At 38.6% G+C, this 22,189-nt stretch overlaps 1 long non-coding RNA gene across 1 annotated transcript in view; it reads right to left on the reverse strand.

Moving 5' to 3' along the window:
* Window positions 1-19,468, reverse strand: part of LOC119723838 — a 40,254-nt gene extending 20,786 nt beyond the window's left edge. The window contains exons 1-2 of the long non-coding RNA XR_005270587.1: window positions 19,115-19,468; window positions 226-444 (exon numbers count right to left, since the gene is read on the reverse strand). This is a non-coding gene — a long non-coding RNA (uncharacterized LOC119723838). The remainder of the gene's footprint in view (window positions 1-225; window positions 445-19,114) is intronic.
* Window positions 19,469-22,189: the final 2,721 nt, after the last annotated feature.

Raw genomic sequence — 22,189 nt, forward strand, 5'->3', positions numbered from 1 at the left:
AGGATTATCAACATGAAGAGTAACATATAGGTAAGTTCATACATGGGGCAATTTCATTTACTTTGTTAATTGAATTTTAATGCATGACATTGTCTCTCCCATTGTTAAAAAAGCAGGTTCCTTGAGTGAAAAAGACCTCTTAGAAATTCTAAGCTCCGCCTTGGGTTACTAAGCCCATGTGCCCTGCGTGTCTGGTTTTAACAAAAGGGGTCTACCCTGACCTACCAAAATACGGGCGTCCCGGCCGTATTCCAATCAAGTCACGACCGCAACCAACAAAGCCGCAAGCCAAATTCTTCAATTCGTGGTGAAGTTGAAGCTTTTCATACAGGGATTCTCCTCCATTCAACCGTACTCAGGTCCTTCTAATCCTCATCGAAACCATTCAACCTGGGTCATCGCTCAATACCGGCTGTACTATGTTGTTACCAACAATGAATATTTCTGGTGAAACAAATCATTAATATGTTAATCAGATGAAGGTCTCGACTAGCGTCTTAATGACTGTATTGTCATATTTCTTGGGAACAGCACAGAGTGACGTCAGTTAAATCCACTCATTTTAAACCGGAAACTGCTTGACACGAAAATACACAGTTTTGAAACTTATCTTTCTATTCCGCTATACCGTGTTACTTTGAAAGACGAAAAAGTCTTAAATAAATATACGTGACTATGGTGAGTTATAAGCATTTTTAACAAAACTACGACTTGCCAAAATAAGTTCACTTTCAAAAAGTAATTGTTGAGACACTCTGTCCACAGAGAAAAAATAATCCGAAGTACACATGTTCATAAGATACAACAACGTTCGATAGAAATCACACGATAATGTTGGAGATTTGGAGACGAACTGAAAATCTGTTAGTAATCACACTTTGCATTGACCGAACGAATACAGGTATTGGAACCTAAGCCAGCATGTGTTTTTAAATCCCTTGAGATTTCCTTTCGATGGATTCGGTATTCAGATTTCATCTGCCACAGTCCTTGCTGTACTGAGAGCGATGAAAACTACAACGCAGCCGTGGACTATGAAAGATCTAGCAGACCTTAACGAGATTTACATGTTGTTGTGCTATTCTGTTTGTCCTAATACCTTTCACATTGGATGTTTTAGTGATGCGTAATAATGTGTTAGTTGGATATCGATACAAAAACCCACTGGCCATGAACAATTAATACAAAACAAATTGTATTGGGGGAAATTCCCCTTAAATTCTTCCTAGAAATAAATATATCATGCCCTTAGTTAAACATGATATACTTCAATCCGCCTTCAAAGAACGTCCCTAAAACGTTCCAAGTTGGGGAAAAACCAGAAAAGTGGCTATTCTAATGGAGTGATCAGTGTTTACGTTAGTACGTGACGCGTTTATAGAAGAGTTTCCATGCATACGACTTACTTGTAAAAGATGTGCAATATCTTGGTATTATCATACAACGTATGAATGTTATCAAATTCAGACACATCAGTCTGGACCAAAGTAACATTCAATTCACACGTACATTTTATCATAGGCCTAGATATTGTAACTCCGAAATGACACTCTTTGAACCTCAACCTATTAACCACAACTACGTTTCTTACCAGAATCGGTTCCATAGATCAAATGCGCATTTTCTCAGAAAGCTGCCCACAAAATACGAAGAAAACAATGCACATTGAAATCGTGATAGTATTCACGATGGGTCTTGAGCCCCCCCCCCCAGGATGTTGTAAATTTCTTTTTAGTCCAACGATTTGACCGTGGTAAAATGTATGTGGCCTATTTTCGAGTAGTATAATAGGGGTGTAAATGGCGCCATCAACGTCAAAATAGTCTGCCCCTCCCTCCAATTTTTTTTCTGCGGCCAAATATTTTGGCAACATTTTTTGAAAAAAATCAAACTTCTAAAAACTTTGAAAAAAAAATTGTGAGCCCCACAAGCCAAATTCTGGGTGCGCCACTGTAAACACGTACACAGTTACCCATTTTAACAAGGTTCTGTACGCGTAGTTTGTGGCTTTGAAATTTGCTGAAAGATAAAAGTTAAACCATTTAAAAAAAAATATATATATATATACATGTATAACTAATACGAACCTAAACAGCAGTTCCCTTCTTTTTGTAACAGAACAAAAACTGAACAATGACCGTTAACATAATCCATCCGTCTATACACGGTCCTGAGGGAGTCCATGTTAACTCTATCAGCAATAGTTGTGATTGTGTGCTCTATTTTCCACGTCGTTACGTCGGCAATTTAGCCAATCAATTCATAAAGAAATTAGGGCTCTGACCCCATTTTCTCTGTCATTGAAGCGTTTATTTCATTAACTCGAGGTCAAAGTCATTTGTGACTGTGTTTCTGGTCGGTTTTATTGATCATGACCCAATAGATAAAAGCTCTGATGATGTCGCCTGCAACCAGAACCAAAACTTGTCGTCGTACTCAAGAAAACCTACACATTTACATTTGTAGCCAGTATTAAAATAAAGGGTACTCTTTCAATCGATTTTACTATCTTAACTCTCCAGCATCCTTATTTTGGCATCTTACACACACACATTATGTTTCTTTCTTCAAGCTGGTTGTTGACTACAGTCAACATTCTCAGTCATCTTCATTGTCGTCATCATTGTCACAGCCATGTTATCGACACATCATTCGCAGACATCTTTATCACAATCGCGGTCATCTTTGGTATCCATGTCATCAAATTTGTCATGTTTGTGATCTTTTCATAATGCTTTTGATCCTTTTCCGACGTGTTGTCATGGTCGTCATCATTATAAATGTCATCATAAACATCACCACCATCAAATTATCAAAATCCTCACCATCATAGTCATCGTCACGACTTTCACCTCCATGCACTATTCTCAATTACCATTATCGATATTTTATCATTACACTTCTTTTCAAGATCAAGAATTACCATTGCCTCCACCACTAATTTCAATTATCGTCTTATATTTTGATATTTAATCGTCGCCATCGTTTGATCGTCACCATTGGTTTCATGTCATCAGAGTCACTGCTTTTCATCCCCATTCATTGGCACCATTAGAATTGTTAATTTTCCCCTCTCATGTGTAAAAGTTCCTGACATACTTAAACATTTATTGCTTTACCACTGCGACATCTTTGCGACCATAAACAGTTCTAAATGATAACTCATCTTTTCAAAGTTAACGGCTTGTAGAAACAAATTCCAACTAATATGCATATTTCCGATGACTGTTACTGTGTGAATGGTGAGGATGGAAGCAGATCTCTGGTTTCTTATCAGACAAAAAAAGATTACGGACACGCAAAAAACGTTCCTATATCTCACCCTAAGTATTCATTTTCGAACCATTCAGTTCTTAACTTTTAAGTTTTATAACTAAACAAGAAAAAGATATAACGCTAAGAAAATATGTCTTACCACAGCAGGCTATTTTTTCTAATATGCTTAACGTTTTCAGTAGGCATCGACGATACCTATACGTGTAAAGTAACAAGCCAAACTATACAACATCGTTGGTGGTATTTTTCTATTTTTCGTTGAAGAAGCAGGACGCCTCTTTGATTGATAAAGCACTTATTACCACAGCCGCACATATCAAAATCTTTACTGCAATTTAATTAGACATATATTAATGAGCAAGGCATGTATAGGTAGTGGACGTTCTGTCAAACTGCAGAAGACTTAATCGCATGCCTGACTCTCTAGAGAGTGTTTAAGAAGGCCAGATTTTCTTTTCAAAATGCTTCTTCTCATCTGAGCTAATCCGTCAACTTGATAAACAGGGATTAGGACTCAGTAGCGCTGATAGATTCCCGAAAACAACAACAACCAGACAAATGTGTCGGAACGGCAACAGAGAAAAGGGATGGGATATATAGAAGCCCAGTATTCTCGCATGACTGGGGTTGTTCCATGCAGGCTAACTATTGTACAGAAAGCCCGTCACCGCTTCCATGCATTTTGAGGGAATTTAGGATAGCCCTAGGGTTGAAGCCACAGTCCCAAAAGTGTGATGTCCTTGTTTGTATTAGCCTACCCCTAAAATAAATGGAAGGTGCTCAAACATGTTGTTACATATGTTCGAACAGTCTAAAACCGCAATATTGAGCATTAATTGAAAATGATTAACATTTGCCAAAAAACAATGCAACCTACATTCAGAGTGCAGGATGCCAGTTGAACTTACGTAGCCGAGTTAAACAACTTTTTGAGTATAGGCCTAGCCATACAACACGTAGTGCCGCATCAGTATTATATCAATGAATGCAATGACATTTTTTTCGTAAATCAATTGACGAATAAAGACGAATGTGAAGGGTGCATAACTACTCAATTAAGAATCTTAAATGGTTTTCATTCATATGCAATGTTCACAAGATATGCGACTGCGAATATTTCATAAACCACGGACAAATAATTGAATCGTATTTGCGGATAATGCGCGGATAAGATATCCCCAAAAAGGAGTCTTTTCATCAAACCTTCTTTAGTAATGTATCTCTAGTTGCCAAAACCCAATGTACGGTTGGCAGTGAAAGAATGTCCCTATAAACCTGGCACGTTATCAACATGACAGCCATCATAGCAGGCAGCATAACAGCACGGCTAGTCGACGGTGGCACGTTGTGGTGAGATCGATGGGTTTTCCAGTGTGTTTGGCAGGTCGTGTGGAAAGCCTGCCGGTTTCTCTCGGCCTAAATTCACTAGTGTGCCGTGCAAGACGGCACTCGCTCCCCGACCTGCAGGCTCTGTTACCAGCCAACACACCCGGTTGAACTCGGTAAATTGGACCCCGAACTGTATCGTTCAATATGGTTTCATGACTCCCTCGCGGCATATTAGGGTGTCTTAGCCGTGCTTGAGTACGCTTCCTGGAGCCACTACGTCAACTTGCTTAGGTTATGAGACCCGGAGAAGGTTATCAACGGATCCTGCCACATATCACTGCCAAATTAACCATAAAACCTCCACGTTTGTAGAAAAATTGGAGAAACTGGTTCTGTCAACCAGACCTGTTTGCAAGGAGAAACCGATAATTAAAAGGAAATTCGGCGTAACGTTGGCTCGTGAATAGGATAGGGGACTAGCTTTATTGATATGAGCTCGGGCGATTTACCCTGCGGGATAAGATCCCCACCTGTCCGGTACCGAAATGATGGCTGGTGCGCTCCGATCCACTAGCACATTTGGAATGTCGCCGTTTTATTCCAGACGAGCCTTCGCCTCGCCCGCTTCGAGGGTGATTCGCCCGCTGCGCAGGCGTGTCGCCCACTTCGAGCCCCCGCTTTGTATGTACATGTAAACCTTTTCCGCTTTATGTGGCGAGAAGAGTTCAGAATGTTGGTTGTGTCCAATAACTCAATGTTGATCATAATACAAATCCTAAAAACAAATTGATTCCTCTAAACACGTCATTGTTGAACTAAATGACATTTTCACAGCATCACTTTATTTTTTCAAGAACAGGCCAATCGACGAATGGAATAAGTAGACACATCAATATCTGGGCTCATCGGGTAGCGCGAGTAACAGCAAATTAGATTAATGAATGACAATAAAAGGTTTGCTGCTTGACAAAGCAGACTAATTTAGGCAATTGTACGGGCATTACCGTATGGAAACTCGCTATAATGTGTTTTCATAATGGTTATTAATTGTGTATTATCTGGGGGTTTTTAAGTCCAAATATAAATTTGATTACATGTCGACATATTCTGGATGAATTTATGTATTTTCCACTGTGCCACATTGAAATGTGAATCCTGGAACGAGAAACTAAAGACTCGTGGGATGCCAAGTGTATATATCCTGTCATCTCGATTTGAGAGATAAAACATGAGGATTGTGCTGAATGCTGACACATATATTTACCCAATAAGCCCATGAGCATACGCAAGGACCATTAACATGTAAGACAGTGAACCCATACTAAATGTGGGTACCCGCATGACCAGAATATGGGATTATATAAAACATGCTGACAGTTTACGCGTTCTGGTCGTATATTTATACTGACATTGTTTAATGAAGAAAAAAATTGGTCATAAACTTTTTTTTGAAACTGCCTAAGGGATTTCTCAAGGGGGGACTTTGTTATGGAATAAACCAAGAACCAGCATGATCTGAAAAGATGATTATTTTTGGTTCAGAGTATTTGGAGATTGGCCAGTGTTTTGTTCGGAAGCATTTGAACAATCCACAGGCCTACCGATTGCCAATTTTTTTCATGTTTAGCATTAAGTTTCAAACATAGCATTTTGAAATTACTGGTCCCATTATTCATGGCTACGTAAAATTATACTTGTTATCGGAAATCAAAGCGTTAGTTAATTAAGTCCATTATCCTGAGAAGAACTGTGTATTTATCCATAGCAGCTATCAGGTACACTACCGTTGTCGGCCTTGTGTAAAGGATGTGGAAACGCACGTACAAGGCATGGATATCAAGTATACGCGGATGAATGCACCTGACCATTCTATTTGATGTTGAAAAGTGCTAAAATCCTTTCGACGCACCCCTTCTCTTCCCCGGGTACGGACCAGAGGTATTCGTTTCGTGTTATACCTTCTTTCTTCTTCTTCTTCTTCTTCTTCTTCTTCTTCTTCTTCTTCCAGATATAGTGCAAGCTTCATGAATGAAGATAAACGCGCTGTTGGTTGGATGCGCGCGCAGTCATAATACCTTCAACAGCGTGTCACGACCCATGAGCCAGGTTTAGTTTTCGTCGCCGCATTCTCACGACAGTGGAACTCAAGTTCAACAATTTTGCTCAAAGGGGTACTTAGACATAATTCCCCTTTGATTCTGGAGACACATTATCCTATAAAGCTTCCCTTAATCTTGGCTATAACGCTCCTCTTAAACTGGCTTTGAGCCGAAGAAAGACGCGGGATACAGTTTTTTTTTTTACCGCAACCAGCAAATCCCCCAAGCCTTGGATAACAACGAAATAGTCACAGTATTATACTGTTGTAATTTTGCAGTCCCTCATTTTAGAGTTAAGTACCAGCAGAGCGGCAGCCTAACTCTGAATGCAAGGCACTGTTAATTGTTGAAGAACTTGAAATGATTTGTAAACTATTCAATATTATCACAAGTACTGCATACAACACTTATATATCTAGGAGGAAATAAAGGATGCATAGGTTAATCATATTTGGCTTTGTGACGCCGAACCAAAAAGTGCGTTTCCTCTTGAATTGTACCACCAGACCTCCTATCATGATGTCTCGTTCATTACAGCAAGCACTACTATTGTATCATTTTGATATCTAATTTCCTTTTCCTTATATTGCAATTTGTCCGTGGCTAGAGGCTCTCATTTACAACAATTTCCTCTTTTGATTGTGTGGACCAAGTGCCAGTTATGTTTCCATCAAAAGCCAATGTCGTCTTGCACACACGAGAAAAGATCAAATACAATGAAATGGCAAAATGAAGGAAATTCCGACAATATGCCATTTCGTGATATAAGAAATAAAAGTAATGGAATAGCAAAGCGCATGGCAAACGAAAACATAATCTATGTGCCTTTTACGTTCCCAATGTACATGGATTTTTTCATCAGAAAAAGGCTCAATCAGAAGACAGATTTTTCTGGTTTTTAAATGTAGGCCCCTATTGATTATCCAGCGCGGATAGACAGTTCGTGCTTTAATGTTTCAATCTTTGTACATGTATTAATGTAAAGATTGTTTTCACTGTGGAAAATAATACAGTTGTATGGCATCCAATATGATTGTAGCCGTTTGCAATATTCAACCTGATCGGATTGTAGCCTAATTACGCAAATTAGGCCAATATAATCTAAGAGAACGGTGAATAAAGTCATATAGTTGAGTTTCCTGAATTGGCGTGCTTCGTCTTTTCCCCAACTTCTCAATTAGCGTTGCCAAACATTCTTGTTGACGAGTTTCAAATTTTGTTAAATATTAGTACATTAAGTTATTAAAAATTGGTATGAAACTCATGGGAACAATTTTAGTATCTTAAAATTTAGTCCGAAACCCAAAAAGGTTGTATCCGAAAATTAGGTAATAAATTGGGTAACATATGTTGCCTAGCGTGGCGCCTTTGATAATGATATTTAATTATATCTCAATTCAACTAACTTCATTTTGTCACATAATTAGCCTTCTTTTATTACTAGGGGCATTTTAAAAGGGTACACTGCACACTGAGACATTTTGGAAAATTTCGTCAAACGACATTTCGCTCATAGTAACGGGTCGGTAAACTCAAGATTTATAAAATAAAAAAAAGATGTTAAAAACTGTATTTAACTTTCTGTGCTATTTGAAGTACATGTAAAAGTAGGTCAGGTACGGCGCTACGCGACAATCAAAGCTCTGCACATTCGGGGACACGCCGTAAGGTGCCACCAATACATTATCATAGTAAGAATTCCGAACGCAGTCCTATCCATGATTTCACAATCGAATACACATGAGGGTTCTACAGTCGGGATGGGCAGTAAAAACCCTGTTTCCACAGAATGACTGACACCATTTCATCATTATACACACCAGTAGTAACACGTCGGACTTCACAGGTACTATACTCGTGTCTAATTAGGGAGGGGGGGGGGGGTGCGCATTGCAGCTGCTAGTCAAACGGATGACGAATACTGCCTCGTGATGCAGTGATATTGAAAACAATGGCAATTTTAAGATATGTATGCACATGTACTCATGCTATAGCACAATTTATTTACTCCTATATATTCCCATCCATCCGCGTGTATCTTTATTCGTATGAAAATATTAGTTTCTTGTACTGATACTCTCTATAGTAAATTTGCTCGAGCTTTCTCAGAAGAAAATCAACCTACACATTAAATTGAAAATATATCCTATCAAATTTATTACAGTAAATTGGCAGGCATTCATGTTTTGAATTACATTAAATAAGGAAAATTTTCCCAAAAATTCATTTTCACCATTAATTTACAAATTGGGACTCCATGCCTTAGACATATTTTTTTTTTTAAACCTTTTATAACTCCTCTCTATAGGGTGAATGTTTCGGAAAGACAACACTATAGGAAAGAATTGCCAATCATGTTCTTGCCCATCATTTCACATTCACCGTTGGGTTTCGTTGAGATGCAGCAAATGGAAAGGGATAAAAGAAGTTGAAAGGAGATTATACATAGGCAGTGAGTATCTAGCCCGCCCGCTTCCAAACCATTCCTATAAGGCCGGTTGGGAAAAGTCCATTTTGCCAATAAACAGCCGTAATCTATTAGCTGTGTCGATCCAATGCGTCAACTCATTCATATCCCTGCATAAATGCACCCTGAAGACCTCCAATAACAATGAAAAGGAACATCGCTCAAGCATATCGCTTGGCTCCATCGGTGAAACCTGTCCCATTCTCGTCTACCTGTTGATGGGGAATCATGGCGGTGGTACGCATCATCAGTCAAGTCGAACGATTAAACGAGGAAGCTGTCAAACCGAAGATGATCCATATATCCCTGATGGTTTGACCATTAATTTACGATGTACATGATCTCAGGGTGAATTTAAGTTGACTGGATGAAGTCTCTCCTTTGACGCATGAAAAGAAGGGGAAACTTTGATTTTAAAACTACACGCTGTTGTTTTCTTTGAGGATTTTTTTGTTTTGGTTCTTTATTTATTTATGTATTTTAAGATGTACTGTAAACAAATTCGATTTTTTTTTGTGTCCTGAAAAACTTGAGTACGTTATTGTACTGATCCAAATACTTGTTTACTACGGTTGTGTTTCTGCTATCCTCTGAAAGGGGCGTGCAGTTTGGGTTGCCTTTACGCACAAACAAATCCGCCATGTGAGACTGGTTCCTAATCCTTACGTTATCAACTCTGATGTGGGGCGGTAACCAGTCTACCCTGCGAGAAATGCATTATTGTCGGCCCACAAACAATTAGAAATGTGTTGAATAGTTATCCCATAACTATGGGGCCGATTTTGTTTTCATTTAGTTTTCATCTCATTCAAAAGTGAATAACTTGAAAAATGCTGAAACAATAGCTATTGTTCAGGGGTAAAACTCGGAAATAGGACGCTTTAAAGAGACATTTAAACCTTTGAAAAGTTATCCCACAAAACTAGTACTCAAGGAAAGAAACAATATTAACACAAATAATGAAAATGATGCACAAAACAACATTTATTCTTCACAAATAATGTACTTTAAGCAGAGTTAAAGTTCTAGTCCATCAACTATGGTATTAAGTCAACAGCACTGACACTCATCAACACTGGAAACTGAGTTGGAATCACGAGTCCGCTATAGGTCTATGCAGAGGTAAATAACCTTGTGCACAACGTACTTGGCTGTTACTCCTGGAAGGTTCTTGTACCGTTTGGGGATGGAAAACCATAGGCAAGAAAACGCTGGAGATTCTAGGCAATGTCATGGGTTTCGGTACGAAATAAACTAAGTTATTCATGAGCACGGAGAAACCGGCTGTAGGCAAAGCCCTGGTTTCTGGTTCCACCGACCAGGGCCGTTTGTCTCTACCATCTGCCTTTGTTTTGCTTGTGGATCGCCTCTGTCTTGACAGTATCATATTTCCGCGGGCTTGATTGTTGGAGAGAGCAGCAATGGCCTACGGTATCACCCTACTCGCAATTCCAAATCAATAGCAGTTGTATTAGCTATTCCATAGAATGTGCCTTAAGTTGTGTGTCCCGCTGCCCTTCGTCTGCACGGCAGTGTTGTTTTTCCAACAGCGTTGATCGGCAAAAAGCGTTGAGGCAAAAAGCGCACCCGGCCAAAAAGGTGACATCCGTGTAATATAAAGTTGCAAGTGTATATCCGCTCTTACTTAATGACGGCAAAGAGAGCAATTTAACTGTCATTTACAACAGATACAATGTCACAATCATAACAAGGATTTTTGTAGGCCGACGATGACCTCCATTACAATCATCATACGAGAGATAGGCTACATATAAATTGAAACGAGCCTGGTTGAACTTTAACAACATTCCATTAATTCCACTCATTCAAAGAAAGTGCACATATTCGAGTTCAATAAGATCATGGGAAAAATGGATCAATATTAATTAATTGACTTATCACTGGACGGCCAAAAAATGAAATAGTAACATTAAATAAGTGACCTCAAAAACGGTAGAATTACATGTAAACATTTTGATTTCTTAATCAGTTACACGACTTTAAAACAGAGAGCGCTCACAACACGGCTGAACCAAACCCAACGCCAGGTGCTACTGGTTTTACGCAAGGGGCTACCGGTCTTACACATACTCTAAGCACACATAAACACCGGCGTGAATCCTATAGGCCTATTGCGCGTGCGCAGATATAACAGCTGACGACTCCAAAATAAAAAGTGAAATACCAATGTATATTGGCCGTCTCTAAATATGCACAACATTGTCTGTGCGTTTTATGTATGCTCTCAATTTTTTTCTTAAGATTTTTTAAATCATTGAAAATACAGAAAATGATTGTTAGATCTAAATTGAGGAATTAAGGTGAAAATGGGCCCCCAAAATAATTGCTATTTGTAGAGTCGATTTTGTTTTGTATTGAATTTCACGTGTTTCAATAATTGCGTTGTGTTGCTTTTACACAACATAATACTAGACATGATTTTAATATTCAACAAATTATTCACTTTTTTGAGCATTTATCATGAACGTTTTTGTCCTCTTTTGTTTGTTTGGATGTTATTTTGTCGTTAATTATTATTTCCCTCCATCTAGTGGTCAATAAACATTACCAAGCAGTATGTTAGGCTCTGATATTTAACAATTAGCAAAATAACTTAGTATGAGTAATGATGTTATACCAATGTAATCTATACTGTTGCTCCAAAATTTGGTCAGTCTCCTAATTTTCCTGCACACTGTCGGTGTGTCATATATACTCCTCCATTTCAAAAGAAAAACCAGCACATAGCCTAGCAATGTTCCCACTTGTTTGGCCCCTGAAACAGCTTGCAGTATTCACATAGCCAATACCGTCCATCGGTGCCGCCTTTAGGTGCAGTTAACCACAAGTGGGGCACCTGCTACGGAGCTACCAAGGTCGAGTTCCTGCATTGGTCTGCTACATTACGGTACAAATAGCACGCAACTCCGTACACAACGTGTCACAAATTGCCCATCTCACTCAGGGCTAAACATTATGCGTATCAAGCGTGTTGATTAATTTCCCTCGAAAAAAAAAACAATAAGCGTTCGTGCGTATTGGTGAAAAATATGGACACGTTTAAATGCTGACAGGGGAAGGCTCATGGTTATCACATAAGGCACTGACAGAAACACTCTTGGTTTCATTCCTATTTGCTATCAAATTCTTGGAGCACTTTTGATGATTTTATTGACATATCTTGAAAATCATTCTGTACCCAGGATTTTCTCTTTAAATTAGGCCTACATTCATTTTTTGGCGATATTTACATGTATGCACAAAATAGTAAAATAATGACACTTCAAATTAATATTTTACATGGTCTTTGGATTATTTTCACTTTAATAGAGTGACCATCCAAATGTGGCGGCTACGCAATATTGCTTTATGATTTCAAGCTTTTCATAGGATGTAGGCCTATCTCTTGGTTTTCACTCTCTCTCTTTTCTCTACTCAGATTTAAAACTCAAGAGTGGTTCCCGTGTCAACATGTAACAACAATGCTAACCAGAGTTCGGGTGGTTGGTAGAGATGATCACCAAAATAATGAGTCTGTGAATGTAGTACCACCATCTTGTAATGAGTTCTAAGATGGATTTATATTTGCCAAAAACTGTTTCCATGAACAATAAATGAAGATACCTGGAGCCATTGGGAGTGTGTCTAGTGGGGCCAGTTATCAGAGGGTCAGGGGTTGGGATCCAGCTGTTGTGTCCTTGGGAAGGGCCACTTCACCTGAAGTTGCCTCTTTCCACACAGGAATATAAATGGGTACCGGCATTAGCTGGGGAGTAACCTGCGATGAACTGGCATCCTATCCAGGGGACATAGAAATATTCCCAGTGATTTTATAAGGAAAAACCGGAGATAGAGACCGGCTTTCTGAGCCAAAGGGACAGGAGACGGACTATTTTACTACTTCACAGCCGAGCTCTACGCTTGCTATACTTCCCAATAATCGGCAAAGCAACTTCGTGGTTTTTGGATTTAGATTTGCATCCGAGCTGTGTTAATCGAACCTGCAATTTAATGCTAATGTGTGGAATAGATGTGCAGAAACAATTTCTTCAAAAGGGGAAGACCATTTCCATTAATATATTTTTTGCCTTCAATTAAAGTTTCAACACAAGTGGCTCTGGTGAATGTATTAAGAATTACAGTCGAACTAGATGGACAGCAATCTAACCCATCACAATTGGAAGGCAATCGACGTATCTATATTTATTCTTTTGCTTACGGTGATGAAACGAAACAGGTGATACGACACGTGAAACACATGTAGTTCTCTTCAAAAGATGAAATTATCAATCTGACAGTCACGTTATGTCAAAAGTCACGCCATATCATCGTAAGAAGGAGCTCTCTAAAATGAGAAGTGATCCAGGGGATTTATCGATCTACTGCTCAGCGGTAATAACCCGAGAGAAAACGGCCGATGATCAGCGTCTTATCCCGCTACCGGGCTTCGGATGTCCTGAACTTTAGCATCACTCAGGCGATGGTTTAGTGTGTCTGATTTCCCGCCCGACATACAGGCTATTAAAAGCTAGTCCCGTTTACCCAACAAGGGATATTTCTTGTGAAGCACCTACTTGAATTTTAATGGGGAAAATGCGATTTTGGATTCCGTCAAACTGTCTGTTTCCGTCGTCTAAATGGAATTTAAAAGTCGCCAGACTACAGTATCATCATAAAGCTTACATTCCATTTGATTATTAATCGGTTGTCCGATTTTCAAATAAGAGTTCAAAAGTCCAGAGAGAGTTAATCAAATTAACCGCAAAGTAAAAACTATACAGAATGAATCCATGCACTTAGAAAACGCGGATAATAACCATGAAATAAAACATTTGAAATCAGTGACTTGATTCAACCCAAAGATAGTATAGGGTTCGTATACGTAATGGATACAAACTACTCTCTACCTCAATCATTATCGCTATCACCAACATTACAACTGCTGCCTTTGCGCCGGTCGTACTGTCTTTGTTTCTGTCCAGTGATACATGCTTCATTACTTCACGCTTCTAAACACCACACGGTGTCCGTATGGGAGGCAGGAACGACAACATGTTGGACTGGCGACCTAACTGGCCGGACGGCCTGGCATCCAGCTATCATCCGGCAGGTGGGACCATGGAGCCGAGCGGAGCGCTGCCAAGCAGACGGCTGATATATAATCGTGCATGGACTATGCACATTTCTAAACCTACATTAAAGTGCAAGGAGCAAGTGACAACAGAAAGCTCATCTGACAGAGACATAACTTAACTTTAAAATATTTTCCAGTTTCGTTTCAGATAAACGACAATTGCTTGTTAAAGTAGTTTTTTTTTGCATTTGCTTTCTCGTGCTTTCTCACACTACTTTAACGTACATGTTTCATTGTTTAAAATCAAGAAACCCATGATTTCATAGAGTTTAAAAATAATATAATGTACTACATAAAACAGGCGTCGGAACATTTTACGTAAGAGCAGGTGATGCTGTCTCGACGCGTTTTCCGAATAAAGTACCGCATTTTACGATATGTTTTTGCTAGCGTTGTCCGAGCCTTAAGGTGGTGACGTCATTAAAACAACAGTTTTCTTTCCAGAATGATCACATAGATTCCGCACTACATTTAGTCCCTTGGGTCTAACTTAGTTTGCAGTAGACTGCACATCGCCAAAGTTTGTTTGTGCAATTCGGTTTATAATGATAACGCCACGGGTTAGTATTTTTAGCCACAAGATAATTTTCTTGAGTGGGTCAACAGTTATTTCCAAGCAGCAACTTCGCAGTATGATACAGTGATTGATGCGCTTAAATTGTGATTGTTATAGACAGCTGCACACTATGTGTAACATGTACTATTTCTACAAACAACCACCATTGACATGAAATTTTCCAATTTTTGTTTAAAAACAATCATGAAGATCAAACAATGCAAATTTACAATAAGCAATTCCGACGGTTAGGTACGTTTTCAATCCCTATTCTCATCCATATATACCATTCACTTGTCCCTTGATAGCCCTTTCATCATCTCTCATCTTTGACTGCTTCCATTTCCCTCTTCATCTCCTGCTACTACCTCACGCTCCCCAGAGGTCCATCTCCCCCGCCGAGACCTCCCGGAAATGAAAAATGAGGAAGCGTTTTTAATGAACTAATGAAGACTGGCATTTCGCTGAGGGTAGGCGTGTCTGGCTTGTTGTCAAGACGACCACTTTTAACGGAAAAATAATCAATGTGCATTCTTGAAATATGCGAGAATCTGGCAATGGTGTAATCCTTTGTCGTAGCGATGTACGAACAAATCAGCTGTGGTTTTGCGGCCCAGATGATCGTTAATAACCACGAATGCCATTCCACAATTAGGCCTACGGAGTCACGAACGTTCAAATATTTCTTGAGCTAATAACAGGAACAAGTCATGACAACTAATTACGGGTCAATTTTTACTGAGACATAAGCAAAAGAAGTATATATTTACATTTATCCAAAATATGATTTCACTTCATGGCTCCTTCACGTCATCGATTTCGCGCCGAATTCGTTCCAGTGGCGGAATTTCCAAACACCGTGCAGCATATTGTTGCCTACCATGCATGAATCCATATCAGATCCCAATGGGAAAACAGACAACAAGAAACCACATCCTTTGAAAACTGAATAGATTTGGTGGAAAATCATTCCATTGCTAGAAATGTAACTATTTACTGGATAATAATTGCATTACAAAAACTACAGGGAAATCATCACCAACGTGAAAAATAACTTTACATTTAACGATGATCACACAAATACACCATGTCATAGGTCTCTCCCACGGGCCTCAAAAATAGGAAAATCGTGCAGAAAAAAGTCCCATGACTGCTTCCCTTTCCCCTTGACAGCTACCCCTTCCATGACACCCCTCCCCTTGACAGCGACTCCTCCCCCTTGACACCTACCCCTCCCCCTTCACAGCCAGCCCTCCCCTTGAAGCTATCCCTCCCCTTGACACCTACCCTCTCCCCTTGACAGCTACCCCCTCCCTCCCCCTTGACAGCTAACCTCTCCCCCTGACAGCTAACCCCTCCCCCTTGACAGCTACCCCTCCCCTTAGACAGCTACCCCTCCCCTGGACACCAACCCCCTCCCCATGGACAGCAACCCCCTCCCCCTTGACGGCTACCCCTCCCCCTTGACCCCCTCGACCTTGAGACAAACCTGAACCCGTCCCTGGTAATTGACAAGTGTTCAGTAACTGCATTTTGTTTATATATATGCAGGGATTTCAAGTTTTAGTTCATTTTACAACCACAATCATTTAATTTTTACTGATATTTCTTCACACACTGGCAATGTCAGTTAAGATTAGAATTTTCGGCTCGTTCGGTTATGCATCAATAATGATTACGTAGCTTTGAAATGCTTGGTGATTAAATCACATATTAAGGCCATCTTCTAGATTTTATTGTTTCCATCGCGCGACGCATTTAATCTTAATGAAATTCTAAGAAACAAAAATGTCAATACTGATTTAATACATCAAATCAATTACGTTATTTTGTAGGCTAAATGAGATGTGTTGGGAGCGAGCAACATGGTTCGGTCTGATGAGATATTTCAAACATATATTTTGCAATTCTTCAAGCTTTTGCTTCAAACTGCATTAATCAACAGACCTATAACCGGACCAAAGAGTAAATGGTGAATGTGTTCCATCAGTGACACGCATGAAGCATTTCTCGGTTCCTAATAGGAAGAGTTTAAGGTTACTAGTAGAAATCACAAGAAACTGCTAATTCTATGGGATGAATGCGATGTTTTATATTGCCTATATTGATGGTTTACTTTCATTATGTATGTTGATCAAGGCGCGTATTAATAGCAAATGACTGATTGCGGAGATACAAACCCAAACGACTGTTGTATGTACTGTTAAAATAAATCGAACAAATTGTTGTCTCAGACCAATTTACCAAGAACTGTTATTTATTAAATTGGGAAGAAAACCTAAAATGTTCAGCGGTAAGATCACATTGGATTATTTGTCTTCGATTTCACAACCTTTTCTATTAATTGCTCTAAATGAGCGAGTTTGTTTCTATTTAGATCTTCGTCGGCTTTCCTTCCATTTACACATTAAGTTAAGTTGAATTATTTATCGGTAAAGAGTCGTCGAACTGTGTTTGTTGTGGCGGAAGTCGCCCGCTTATAAGAAAAATCGAAATGTGCGGTTCGTTTGAATAATTTATTGCAAAACCAGGCACCAATCGCTTCGCCGTGTATCATTGTCTTCACCAGACCACTGAGGATAAGCATGAACAGAATGTCTAAGAAAGGACGATTGCATTTTTAAAACTTAATTGCTCTCCATTCACATATGATATTTTATAATTCTATCGATATAGAAAATAAGAATGCTTAACGAAATCCTAAAGCTATTCTGCCTTCGTGTGATCCCTATACAGCATATATCTGTTAATTACATGCACAAAAATCCTAAGGACCTGGTCATAATGGGCCGATGATATCAATGATCTTCTGTCCGTTCATGTGTAAGTTTTATTTGCATTGGTAAAACAATATTGGCAAGCTTTCTAATCATGGAACTTACACCAGAATTATTCAGCGACAGAATAACTTATCAAAGGATGCATCAATGCTACATGGACAGCTGAACTTGGATTAATATGATTCAAATTGTGACTACAGCTGGGAGGGTTTTATACGTGATCCCAGTCAATCCGTTGCAGCATAGTTAGTCCGTATATCGGACTTGCAGTAGTTTTTGATGCCGTCATCCTACGTGTCAGTAATTACTGGCAATTAGATGCCAGTATCAACCAAAAACACATAATTTGAGCCACGGTGGAGGTCCACATTGTAAACTCGGCAGCAAGCGTTGCGTATTGATTGCGTGATGCTGCACAGCTAATTAAGTCTTTTGCTACAGGTTGGCCGCACGTGTTAGCGCAATATGTATGCATATTGCATTGCCTGACACGGGGTGTATGTGATGAAGCTGCAATGTTTACGTTATGTAGACAGCCTGTTGCTCTGGTACAAATCATCACCGGCAATTATTATTAGGGGCAATTATATGTTGGTATTATTTTTCTGTGTGCTCGGCTTTTATCAATTATTTCAGGCACTTTACCAAGAATGTATATATAGGGCCTATAGGCGTGTGCTTGAAAAGGAGTTTGCCTTGTAATCGTGTTTTATGGACGAAATAGGTTGAGAACCATTTACAGTATTTCAAAAATTACAATATGTCTTTATTTAAGACGAGTTGTGTTTAATTAGAATAAACACTGTTAAAAGGATACAAATAGGCCCACATTCATTTGCTTTTGCTTCATACACGATGCGCTCTTATGAGGAGCACTTAGGCCAAAGGTGAACACCGAATTGAGAAAACAGTCTTCGGTGTCATTAGCATTATGTAAGCAAACAAAACAAAACAAAAACAGCAATCTCTGTTTCAAGGACACAAGTGACACAAATTTGCAGAATCAAACAAAGCGGCAAAGATGGATTATATTAATACAATATTATTCTTCCAAACCTCCGAAACTCGGTAACTGAAATGTACATGTACGATGAAATTCATTCAGTATTAAATTAAATAATAATAACAATATTTTCACATCATAACACGTGCTGGTTAGGAAGTTTATAATACTGTACAGCAAATTTAAGTTATTTTACACAAGTTCGTAAAATAATCTTCACCGTTATGATTTAGCGAATCCAAACGCAGCCATACTCATCAAAAAAAAAAAAAAACTAACAGGGTGATTTAAAATGCATCAAAAGTTGTCCACGTTACTATCGTTGGTACAACACTACTTGATTGTCTTCATAGTGAAAGAAAACGACATCTTTTTTTTTCATGAACAATTTTCATTCATTTTTAAAAACATTTTCTACTGTAAAAAAAAATCATTGGTGGAAATCCACAAGTAAACGATAGTTTACTCACCATTCGAAATTAGGGACAACTTGGTTCGCCCGTCATGTAGACATGTGGGCACAACACGACATATGCATGGGACAAACACAGAGTTACTTCATGTTGCATCGTAATAATTTGGAGTTTATCATCCATATGCATCCTTCGGAAAATCAAAGACTTCAATGCTGCATCGGGGAGGGATACAACACAAGCCGATTGTGACTGCGTGTTGCGTGTTGACTTGCTAGTAGAGAACTAGTCTCGACCGACGCCCGTCAGGCACTGTTATTCCTAATCAAAGAATTGAGCTTCATCGAGAGAAAAGAACAAAATCCAACTAATATGAGCCATACACAATACGCACATAATGCCGAGCGCAGGGTTTCTGTGTGTGCCACAACAATATAGAGTAAGAAGAAAAAAATAACTATTGAATATGGCTGGCTCGTGTATGTGTGCATGCACATTCCCTTGAATTTCCATAAAAATAGACTCATTTGAAGCTCTTAAAATGGAACAATAATGGCCTTCGTAATAGAAAGCGTGTAACAATATTGAGCGGGTGTTATTGAAATTAAAGCGGATATTGTGGAGAATGGAGCGCGGTGAGGCGACCGGAATGGCCCAGCAGAACTGCCACCTAGTTTTAATTGTTTGCCTTACTTGATATGGAATAATGGCTGGAGGGATTCTCTCTCCATTTTGACCCAATAACGTCAACAAATTCAACCACCGTGTCAAATACCCAGCTGATCATTATACAGCGTTCTTCTTTGACTGATAGTCTTTTATATTTATAAATCGTGGCTCAGAATATTGATTAAATCCAACGACTGTTTCGAAGTGGTAATGCAATAAATTGTTAAGCTAGTTTAATTTCTCCGACAGAAAAAACACAAGATTCAAAGACAAAAATGACATCATATTTTTCAGAAAATTCATTACGAAGATATTGGATTTTTAGGCAAAACAAAATACTTACGATACATACTGAACACGGCATTGAAACATTATAACTGAATAAATAATTAATCAAATCATTATTTAGGTTCTCAAAATGTACATCTTAAATGTTTAAATACTAGCGATGCCTATCGATTGATGATGAAAGGATAATTACACGGGTTCCGATTTCAAATCACGAAATCCTTATATATTTCAGTTATCAGGTTGGCATAAAACACATCAGTTATTACTCATTCCTTTTTGGATGTCTTCCTCTTCAATATTGTACCAATGACACTTATATAACATTTCCATTGTGATTATGACCCATCCACGGTTTAATATTTTGATTTAAATAGATCAAATTAATACCATTACATTTTTTGTGACAAATAATATTCATGTACTTAATCGTTTGATTTGAAATGTGGTTCGCATTTGTTAAATTCCTCATTTGAGCACAAGATTTATCGTATAATTGATTTTCATTAAAACAGTTCGTTGTTTTATCGCAGACAATTTCCGTTAGCAGACAACGGCCTTGAAGTGGAGAGCACTTGTAGCATGTTTGGGGAGAAATTGGCGCTAGCGTGAAAGACTACTCTCATCCCTCTCAAGCTAGTCGCGCCAAACATAACGGCAAAATATGGACTCTTTGGAAATATTTCCGATCCGCTATTATGATTTAATTGAAAGGTTGGCAATGTTGCCCAAGGGATTGTTCAGTCTGAGGGAACTAAGCCAATTTCTGGAGCGATATAATTACAGAACATGTGTTGAGTTTGAAAGCAAACGACAAAACGTCACGCAGAAAGGCAAAGAATCGAATGCATGTTTGGTCACGCAAGATAATGATTCCATTAATTTAATCAGTCTGGTTACTGACTTCAGAATAATGCACTTAATCCCGTACACACTGAAAAAGCCAATCCCGGCTCCATTATTGATGGAGCGTGAAAATACCTTTGAGTAATTTTACTCGTTTATTGAAGAAAATACATTGAAAGCTGCACACAAAAACAATCAATGGGTACTTTTGTTAGTAAGTTGTTTGGCAGCTTTGTTTGAGTTACACTCACAGGAATGAAAACAATACAAAACAGAACCAATAAAATAATATGCTTTAAAAGCATCTCAAGTAAAGTGAAGTAATATATTACACTTGCCATTCCCAGCTTCATTATGTTGTATTTACGTTTATACAATTAGGCCTACAACAACACTGAAATAGCAGTACAAATAAACAAACGTCCTCGTGGTATCGAAGAACCAATATTTAAATTTGATTGTGGTGATAATGCCATTGCAGTTCTATTTGTTTAAAAACTACATAATATTGGTTTGTGTTACTAATTGAAATAAGTGATAATTTAAGTTCCAGTAGTTCGAATTATTCCATGTCATATTATAGCAAAATCATGGATCAAAGGATATTATTATGCCAATATTTAATTTTCTGTAGAAAACTGGTGTCATCACATCCCGAAGCATGTGATAACACTGCAAAATCGAAAATTTGCAGATTATTATTTTTTTGGGGAGAGATCTATTCTACTTTATTTAATTTAACGTTTTTATATAAACACATATTTTTGTAAACATATTTTTTTCAAGTTTCTTTGTAATAAACAGTAAAATAACGACTTACCAAAGTCAATTCTGAGAGCAACGTCATGTAATGATTCTCGTCATAAGGCTGAGAACTAAGAGCAAACGTCTTACGTTTTCGTTATACGCCAATGAAGTGTGCATGGCTGCAAACGAGCTCTGAAATGAAGCAAATGTTAGTAAAATATTCAGCTTATAGCCAAGCGGAACAATAGATCCATTGTGACGGAAGAGTAACAACAGCAACCGTCATTGTAGGGGAGGGGGTTAGGACAAAAGCCGACGGCCTTGAGAGTGGGCACGGTGCCCAGCCATAATAGCTCCTCGGCACGCTAATCACCAATATTAATTACCTGTGTGTCTTGATATTAAAGGGCCGAACACCTTGCAAGGCAACGAGCGTCTATACAATCATATGTTGTTTGGTCTTGGTAGTTTCCCTATTACGCATACATTTAACTAAATGTTAACTTCTCTCTGGAATCCTTAGACTGTATTCCATGTCATCGATTGAAACACGGAGGAAATTACATCAGTCGGTTTGAGAAT

This window comes from Patiria miniata, unplaced genomic scaffold, assembly GCF_015706575.1.
Source record: "Patiria miniata isolate m_02_andy unplaced genomic scaffold, ASM1570657v1 HiC_scaffold_17, whole genome shotgun sequence".
NCBI classification, from domain to species: Eukaryota; Metazoa; Echinodermata; class Asteroidea; order Valvatida; family Asterinidae; genus Patiria; species Patiria miniata.